This window comes from Dipteris shenzhenensis, chromosome 31, assembly GCF_047967505.1.
Source record: "Dipteris shenzhenensis isolate YYH24624 ecotype China chromosome 31, Dip_SZ_1.0, whole genome shotgun sequence".
Lineage (NCBI taxonomy): Eukaryota > Viridiplantae > Streptophyta > Polypodiopsida > Gleicheniales > Dipteridaceae > Dipteris > Dipteris shenzhenensis.
Window position 1 is genome coordinate 33,321,254 of NC_141626.1, and position 8,752 is coordinate 33,330,005.

Consider the following 8,752-nt stretch of genomic DNA (forward strand, 5'->3'; position numbering starts at 1 on the left):
GTTGGATAAGCAATCATCATTCACTTTTCCATTGAATCAAACCAACTTGATTACAACCAAGCCACATCGGCTTGCAGTGAAAACTCCCTATCTCCTCCCTATCTTAGCAAACTCAAGTCAGAGGAAGAGAAGTAAGCACACTGTTCTCTTGTTCTCTCCCCTACCTATTACATCCATATCACTACCTAAGGAACCGACTTCCAAAAGAGTATGTGCTCGGTGTGGCAACCTCCATATGCTTATTGGTTATGACACCACGATATGAGAATCTAGTCCAGAGTATTGCCGTTGGATGGCAATACTCTGGACTAGATTCTCGTATCCCTCTCCTAGTCCATTCAGAATGACTTGAACCATTTCTGTGGGGTCCATAGTCTCTCCTGCTGCTGCAAGTTGATTGTTGTAGTCTTTTATGCGGAGTACATAAGCATGACCGGTTTTACTGATGTTGCAGAAACTCTGGTTGATTTGGTTTCTCAATGTGAGAATCCTGGATGTGTTCTTGGACTCGTAGAGAGCTGCGAACATATCCCATGCTTCTTTTAATGTCTTGACTGTGTTGAGCTGTCCTAGCATGACATCTTGCACATTCTGCTTGATCAGGTGATAGGCATACTTGTCTTTCTTATCCCATTCTGCTTGAGCTTGGGCAATGGCAGGATCTGCTACTGGTGCGAAAACTGTTTGTGTAGATGTAGATCCCGTTGTAGATTCCGTTGCTAGTGCTGTGACAACAGATGGAGTAGAGCTACTGGTGGCTGGATTGTCCAATGGTCTAGGTGTAGACCCATCGACATACTCCCATTTGTCTTGAAGCACAAGAATGGTCTCCATTCGGTATTTCCATGTACCATAATTGGAGTTGTCTAACTTAGCAGATGCCTCCAGATTGAGGTTGCTAGTCGACATGGTGCAAGAAATGTACTCAAAAGTGAAGATAGAACTGCAGTATATAAAATCTGATCTGTATTACAAGGCTTGTGGCAATGATGTCGGGAATAGCCAAGAGGCTTTACGAGGCTGAAATGATGTGCACGATGCCGTGAGATAGCCGAATAGGCTTTACAATGGTGGCATGTGTGTGTGAAATCAAATGCTATCTACCCACTGAAACAATCTGCAATGCCTCTGAACTTTGAAGTCTACTCACTGAACTAATGAATGTAAGGTTTCAGGTAATGTAATGATGTGAAACCGTATGTGAGCGTATGGATTGACTCCGAGTAGGTACTAGTCGGGAATTTCGGGCATGGCTTAGATTGGCAACTTGGGAAAATTCAAAGCGTCCCCTCTATGGCAATCTAGTCTACTCTGATCTAGATCTAAACCAACCGTCGATCGATGAAAGAACAGCAAATAATTCCTTTTCTTTTGTTCTTTTTAAGTGCTAGGTCAGATACGTCGATGTAGAGGCAAATGTGCGTGAAGGATGTGGTTTTGTCGGCGAGGCTCAAATGTGAGTGTAACTTGCGCCAAAATGTGCATGCAATGTGACAAGCGCGTAGAGCACAAAAAAACAAGCGACTTTCCTCTTTGGAGCGCCCTCAAATTCTTCCTGGATCAAGAGATATGACTTGATTTAGGTGGAGGGGCAAAAGGAGTGCAAATGGTGCTCAATGTTCTGAGGTGGTAGAAGTGGTCACATGCAATGACTGTGAAGCACTATGTGTGCCTGCAGAGGTCAGTGTGATGTGGTAGCTGACTGGACTACTGATGTTGTAGGGGTGACGTGGCAAGCGGAGCTGACGTGGCAGCCTCACGGGGCTACTGACGTGGTAGATAAGATAGGGGTGCCACGTGGCTTAAGCTGACCAAGAAAGATGCTAAACTCAAGGTTACTTTCTAACCGTGGTAAGAGCTTATCTACCATGTGTCCTGCATAGAACAAGAGAGAGAAAAGTAGAGAGAGATAGAGGTGCAGAGAGATGGCAACGACGACGATGAAGCTACGATACTCGGTGTTGAACGGCGATGACAAAGCCACGGCCGATCACGAGATCATGCTTTTCAGGGCATCCAAGAGCACGAGGCATGCAAGGACCCGAATTGATTGGGCTCTAGTGAAGGATCCAGCAGTCACTAGAAAGATGACTGTTCTTGGAGCTGAATACGATCGGAGTGTTGCAGGATGCGCAGGTGCGAGCGGTCGAAGTGTTAAATGTTGTGCGTAGCCACAATCCGACGCAGACTCATCCTCAACAATCATTTTTCCATCACGCGGCCTCTCTGCTAGAGCATTGCTGCTGCCGTATGGAGCAAATTGGAGGAGGATGGTGGCTCTCGGTGGATTGGCAGAGCTTAGGCTTTGCAGGCCACGATGGCGTTCATTGGAGAGCTATCGTGGTGGTAAAGGAGTCGGGCATGGGCTACTATTGGAGGCAACCTTATCGACGAGAGGATTTACTAGCAGACTCGATTAAAGGCACTGAAGCCATTTGTGGCAGCGAGAGATTCAGAGTCGACTGGTGAGTATTGAAGGTTATACCCAGGAGCCCGTGAGCTCTGTTGTAGATGGAGCTTTGTGGAGCTTGTGAAATGACTGTCGGCTAGCTTGCTGATGCCTCAAGGAAGTCGTTGGCAATGGCGGTTGGAGTTTAGAAGGTAGTGGGCATTGTAGCTTGGTGGCTAATGGAGATCCGGCCTCATTGGTGATGCGCTTGCTACATGGTTGTGTGTGTCATTTGGTGAAGCTCCAGAGCCTGGAACGTTGCTGAGCCAATGGTATTTTTTTTTAAATTCTTGGCTGTAGAAGGCGATGCTCATCTATGGCTTTGGAGGAGCTGCCGACCGCTGCAGGACTGAATTTGCCTCATTATTTATAGTTGGAGTTGGAGGTCCTTGGAGTTGAAGATCGAAGCTTTTCTTCATATGGGATGGCACTACAGATAGAAAGTCGATGAAGGACTGCTGTAGGCTTGCTTGTAGAGCTATGGAGGCCCAAAAAGTAATCTTCTCTCACACAAATAACAGAAGTCTAAAGCCTACCTTTCTCTCAAAATCAGGTTTCTGATCCTCTCTCCCTATCTTTTTCTCACAAGAACAATGGGGGCAAAAAGTCTCTCTCTCTCAATGCAATAGATCTCTCACACTATGAAGAACCACTCACTCTCACGGAAGAATGAACGGAATAGAGAGTAGAATAAATCTCTCAATGAAACAATGAATCAAATGGAAGGAGATTAACGGAAATCTCTCATGGACAGAAATTCCTCTTCGATGGACGGAAATTTCTCTATCACTCAATGGAAGTGAAAGAACACTCAATCTCTCTCAATCTCTCAATCTCTCTCATAATGATCTTGATGCCAGAACTAGTCCAGAGTATTGCCATCCAACGAAATACGAGAATCTACTCTAGAGTATTGCCATCCAACGGCAAATTCCGACGCTGGAAGGACACTATGAAAGAGATTGCCGCAAGAAGCAATACGACCAAGGCGGTCAATCCAGCAGTAATCGAGGAAATTCTCGAGGTAGAGGAAATCATTGTGGTGGACATTCTAGTCACAGTCATTTTGCAAATGAACATGGAAATATGTTTCTTGCAAGCGAGGAATTGCATCAGACTGATACAGTGTACCTAGGCACTGATTTCAATCTCAAAGAGGATTTCAGCTATCAAGTCGACCAAGTGGAATGGGATCCTTGGTACATCGACAGCGGTGCATCATCTCATATGACAAATCATCAGGAATGGTTCACAGAAATGAAGCCATTAGAAGGACAGAAAAATGTCATCTACACAGCAGACAATTCACCGAATCCAATTCAAGGGACATGTGTTATCCCTATGAACAATTTCACTGGTACAAAAGGATTAGTGAAAGATGTGCTCTATGTTCTGAAGCTCAGCAAGAACCTTTTGTCAGTAGGTCAAATGACGGAACACAATTACAAAGTCATCTTCGATGGTGATGAATGCACTATTAGAGACAAATCCAAAAGATGTTAGCTAGTAGCAAAAGGTGTCAAGGAAGGACGCTTATATAGAATGCTAGCTACAGTACCAGATAAGCATGCCATGTCAACTCAAATGCAACAGATGCCACTATCTGCAAAATGGCACAAGATATATGGTCATGTCAACTTCAAGTACTTGTTAGATCTCAGGAATCAAAATATGGCAATTGCGATTCCAAAGCTACAGTTTCTTGGAAAGGTTTGCAAAGCATGCTGCTTCGACAAACAAAAGCGAACCAACTTTGTCAGAAGTACCTCTTGTGCATGAGGTATTCTTGATTTGATACATACAGATGTATGGGGTTATGCCCAAACCCGCAGCATCAATGGTTCACTTTACTACTTGACCTTCATCGATGACTACAGCAGATATTGTTGGGTCTACTTTCTGAAAGAGAAATCTGAAGTGTTTTTCAGATTTCAAGAATTCAAAGCCATGGTAGAAAACCAGATAGGCAGAAAGATCAAGGTCATGAGATCAAATAGAGGAGGTGAATACATGTCTTTAGCATTCATGAACTTTTGCAAAAATCACGGCATATGAAGACAATTCACATGTGCAGATACTCCTCAGCAGAATGCGAGTTGAAAGGAAGAATGGGACTTTAGCAGATAGTGCTAGAGCAATGCTTAGTGAAAAGCATCTTCCAAATCATTATTGGGCAGAAGGAATAGCTACAGCAAACTACTTGCTTAATCGGCTTCCTACCAAACCGATACAGGGTATGACTCCTTATGAAGCATTCACTAGACAAAAGCCACACATTGGGCATCTCCGCATATTTCATTGCATAGCATATGCCCACATACATGATGATTATCGCAGGAAATTGGATGCGAAGTCATGCAAATGCATCATGGTTGGCTATAGTGAAGAAAGCAAAGCATACAAATTGTATGATCCCATCAACCGCAAAGTCATTATCTCCAAAGATGTAATCTTTGATGAGGAATCAGAATGGAAAACCTCACCTACACAGGAGATAGAAGCATCGACTTCACAGTCATCTACAGAACAGGTTGATGAAGAAGAGCAAGAATTGCCAGCAACACCCCAAGCAGAGCCGCAACAGCTTAGATGGTCTACTAGGGAAAGCAGACCTCTAGCCAAATTGACATATGCTCAGAAAGGCAAAGCAATTCAGGTGGAAACCACCAACTATGCTCTTATGACTACCATCATGGCTACAGAAGAGCCAGTGTACTTCGAAGATGCAGTAGACAAGCCAGAATGGCAAACTGCTATTAATGAAGAAATGGATGCTTTGTATAAGAATAATACTTGGGAATTATGTGACCTTCCACTAGGAAAGAAGGCCATAGCAAACAAATGGGTATACAAAGTGAAGTACAATCCAGATGGAAGTATTCAGAGATACAAAGCCAGATTAGTTGCAAAAGGATTTGCACAACAATATGGTCAAGACTATGATGAGACTTATGCTCCAGTAGCAAAGATGGATTCCATACAGTTCTTGATATCACTAGCGACACTCAGTAAATGGAATGTGTATCAGCTCGATGTCAAGAATGAATTTCTCAATGGTTATCTAGACGAGGAAGTCTACATGCAACAACCAGCAGGTTATGTTGAACCAGGAAAAGAGAATAAGGTTTGCTATCTCAAGAAAAGTCTCTATGGCTTAAAACAAGCCCCCAGAAGTTGGTACAGTAGAATTGACAAGTATTTTGCTGATCTAGGATACATGAAATCCAATGCAGATCATACTCTCTACTACAAAGTTCAAGGGGAAGACATTACTATTGCACTTTTGTACGTAGATGATTTGAGTGTGACAGGAAGCAAGGATAGCTTCATCAGAAAATTGAAACAAGACTTTCTGCAGAGTTCAACATGAAAGATCTTGGACTTATGCACTATTGTCTTGGAATTGAGTTCTGGAGAGATTCAGATAGCACATTCATGAGTCAGCTCAAGTATGTTGACAGTCTCCCGAAGAAGTTTCATATGGAAGATTGCAAGATTGCAGCCACTCCCATGGATTAGAGTTTGAAACTTACTAAAGATTTAGAAAATCCTACAGTCAATGACAGATACTACAGGCAGCTCATTGGATCTCTGATATATCTGACAATCACACGGCCAGATATTTGTTATGCAGTAAGCTCACTAGCACAGCTTATGGCAAATCCAAAACAGTCTCATTGGAATGCAGCCAAAAGAGTCTTGAGATACATCACAAGTACAAGACAGTTTGGGATAGAATACAGAGGAAGTCATCCTTGGTTGCATACTATGATAGTGACTATGCCGGAGATCATGAGACCAGGAGATCGACACAGGGATATGCATTTTTCCTTGGTCAAGGTGCTATATCATGGTTGTCAAACAAACAGCCAACTGTTTCTTTGTCTTCGACTGAAGCAGAATATAGAGCACTCACTACAAGTGCATGTGAGGCTATATGGCTCAAAAGACTATTGTCAGAAACAGATTATTTTGATGAGTCAAAGCCAACAACAATATACTGTGATAATCAATCGGCTCAAGCATTGGCCAAGAATCCAGTATATCACTCCAGGACAAAGCACATTGATGTCAGAGAGCACTTCATCAAAGAAAGAGTGTTACTTAGTGACATCACACTGCAGCATTGTGATAGCAAAGAAAATGTTGCAGACATCTTTACCAAACCACTCGATAAAGAGCTATTCAGAAACACCGACTAGCTCTTGGTTTCATGTAGAGGAAGGACATTCCCATTAGAGGGGTGTGATGGAATGTAATGCTGAGTCCTTCTTCGATTCCCCAGAATCATCATCTTGAGGGAAGGCCTACTTCATGATGTTGATCTTGAGGGAAGGTGTTGAGAGTTCATGCTCAACATCATGTGATCATGTGTGCATAGCACCATCATGTGATCATATGTGCATAGCACTAACCTTATAGAGTGCTATAAAGGAAAGAGTTAGATCCCCTAACCCTAACCCTAAAAAGGTTTGTATATATTCTATTTTTTCAACTAAATCTAGTGTACAGTTAGTCATTTGTGGTGTGCTCTCTAGCTGGGCCCTCTCTCCTCATCTCCACTCTTCTCCTCTCCCCTCTTCATATTTTGTCACCATGATCACCTCTACCTTTCATACAAATTGGCACTCGACTGACTCCACTGCTTCCAACTGAGGTCGACGCTTGCTGACCATGTGTGGCTCCATGTTAACCTACCTCGAGGGCTAACATCTCACCTCGGCTACCCTTGGCCATGTCCTCATTGACTAGCAGGGACAAGTCACTACTCGAATGTGGAAGCTCAAGGGTTGAAGCCTTGTGGTCACTCAATGATGCCTTCAATGGATGGAGGTCGGGGATGAGAATCGGTTGTTGTGATGGACCATCCTTGTCTAGGTAGAAGAATGGGGAGGGGAATGTGGTGGCTTGACTTCAAACGGTGCCCCCAAGGTGGCCAAGGATAAATCTTAGTGATATCCATGGGAGGCTGCTCGAGGTTGGTCAGCCAATCCATTGTCTCTACTAGATCTTTAGATGGCATTTTGATGTCCAGTACCATTGCAAAATTTGTCTTGTAGTGCTAGACCTGGTTGATCCACTCCTACCACTTCGTGCCGGTATCCTTACACAAATCACGTATGTTGTAATGCATGGAATTAGAGGGGAATTAGCTTCTATCACATGGCTACTTTTTAGCTTCGTGAGCTCTCACAAAATATTGTTGTGGTAGCTCGGGCATAGATGGCTTTGAGAGCTGGCGTACACTGGCGAGGATCAACCTACACTCAATTTTGAAAATATTATGTTGGTGTTGAGCATGTTACTCAACAAAATGGTTGAACGCCTTTATTGCTCAGTCATCATCTACCGAGACCACCAGTTGCATCGGTTCCAGAATGCCTTGGTGCATAGAATGGGGAGGAGCAAAGATTTTCATCTCTTCAGTTTGTCGATATACTTGGTAGCGAATGGGAATCTCCTTACGACTTGGAACTCGGCGCAAAACTTTCATGGTTGGAACTACAATAGGGAGACCCTAAGATGGCAAAATGGGCTTGTCTTCCAATGTTTGCTCTGTGTGAACCCCTACGTCAATTATATCCACCAAAATTGCGACGTGCACTGTGACATCTTTAAAATTGTGATGAATGAGCATCTCCTTCCCACCTGGAACTCAACACAAAACTTTCGTGGTTGGAACTGCAATGGGGAACCCTGAGATGGCAAAAGGGGCTTGACTTCCAATGTTTGTACTATCTGAACCCCTACGTCAATTGTATCTGCCGAATTGTGACGTGCACTGTGGCATCTTTAGAATTGTAGTCGATCTGCGTAGCTTGCTTGGTGCCCTCCATTCGGCCTACTGAATGTAACATTTAGCATGTGGGGGTTAAAGGCCATTGTACCTTAACCCCAGTTATGTACAATACTCAAACACATATATATATATGGATGAGATAGAAGATTAGGGTGTTCTGCATGCACCAAAAACTTGTGTGGCTCTCCCTCTCTCTCATCTTCTTTCAATCTGCTTCCGTTATTGAGATCTCTCAACTGGTATCAAAGCGTGGGTGTTCTAGCTGAGCCCGAGAGTGTGTGTTGAGCCCAAAGTTTGCTCTACTGTAGCTCTATGGGAGGTAGGAGAAGCTCTGTTGGGTGACTTTACCTGCATCGCGGTGTACAAAGACCTTGCAAAAACCTTTGGAAAGTTCTTTGGGTGGTTTTGGAGCAAAAAAAGGATTCCCCTATTCCTTTCGACGCGACTGAGAGTCCAGAATGACCTATCGAGGCAACCATTGCCTACCTTTTATGTCCATTGCA